This window comes from Gracilinanus agilis, chromosome 6 (assembly GCF_016433145.1).
Source record: "Gracilinanus agilis isolate LMUSP501 chromosome 6, AgileGrace, whole genome shotgun sequence".
Classification (NCBI taxonomy): domain Eukaryota; kingdom Metazoa; phylum Chordata; class Mammalia; order Didelphimorphia; family Didelphidae; genus Gracilinanus; species Gracilinanus agilis.
The window spans coordinates 263,408,043-263,409,456 of record NC_058135.1 but is presented as its reverse complement, the minus strand read 5'-3'; the positions used below and the strand labels follow the sequence as shown (position 1 = coordinate 263,409,456).

Below are 1,414 nucleotides of genomic sequence, written 5' to 3'. Positions count from 1 at the left end.
CTGTTTATTATTTTTAGGAAAGGTCCTTCTATTCCTATACTTTTCAGTGTTTTCAATAGGAATGGATGCTGTATTTTGTCAAAGGCTTTTTCAGAATCTATTGAGATAATCATGTGATTTTTGTTTGTTAGACTGTTGATGTGGTCAACTATGTGGATGGTTTTCCTAATGTTGAACCATCCTTGCATTCCTGGTATAAATCCCACCTCATTATGGTGGATGATCCCCTTGATTACTTGCTGAAAAATATAGAACACTTCACGAATTTACGTGTCATCCTTGCATAGGTGCCATGTATCTTTCCAATTTTAGTATATATGCTGCCGAAGCGAGCACTAACTCACTTGTTTTGAAGAATTAGATTATTTTGTTTTGTAAGAAGGAGGCAAGGCCATGACATCTTGATATGAACCATTGAATGTTGTAGTGAAGAAAAGTCTAAATGACTGTTAGAACAAGAGAGACTTCTGGGAGAGGAGAACCAAAGCAGGTTTTTTTCCAGGCGTTTGAGCTGGAGAGAAAGGAAATGGATCCAAGTTCTGTGATCCCCTGAAGAGACCTTTGATTTCCAGACCTGAAAAGGAGACCTGCTCCTGTGACATCTTGGCTTCCTGACATTTACTCAGACCATTAGCAATGCTTAAAAGAGTTTGGAGTATAGTATAGTAATACTCCTTTGGGGAGAAGTTCCCTGAATCCCTCTTCCCTTGGACCCTTGCCCTACAGTGTCCCACCTAGACTATTAATAAATATAGCTTGTAAACAATATTAGTGTGGTAGGGCAGGAGAAACTCTGGATTGAGGGAGACCTTGGCTGTACTTCAGGATTGAGACTTGGTGGGACTCTCCATAGCAATGGACCTGACTTAGGGATCTCTGTGTCCTCTTTTCTACAAATACCCTTCCTCAATTTCTTCTACTGTAAATATTTTTGTACAAGGAGGTTCTTTTCCCTATCTTTGATCTCTTGGGGATAAAGACCTATAAGTGGTACTGGTGGGTTAAATTGTATGCAGAGTTTTATGATCCTTTGAGTATAGTTCTAAATTCCAGAGTGGTTAGATAAATTCACAGCTCCATCACCATTTTATTAGTGTCTCAGTTTATCATTTTCCTTTTTTTTAAGCCATTTAGCCATTCTTACAGTTATGAGATGCTCTCTCAGAGTAGTTTAAATGTGTGTTTCTCTAATTAATAGTCAGTTGGAACATTTTTTTCATATGACTAAAGATATCCTTTGACCATTTGTCAGTTGAGGAATGCTTTGTGTTCTTATAAATCTGATTCAGTTCTCTCTATGTATATGAGAAATGAGGCCTTTATCAGAGACACTTGTTATAAGTTTCCTCCAGTTTATTTCCCTTATAATATTGGTTGCATTGGATGTTTGTTTGAAACTTTTAAATTTAATGTA

The 1,414-nt window shown here is 37.2% G+C and overlaps 1 pseudogene; it reads right to left on the bottom strand.

The window, feature by feature from the left end:
- Positions 1 to 242: 242 nt before the first annotated feature.
- LOC123253223 lies at positions 243 to 336 on the bottom strand (annotated as a pseudogene).
- Positions 337 to 1,414: the final 1,078 nt, after the last annotated feature.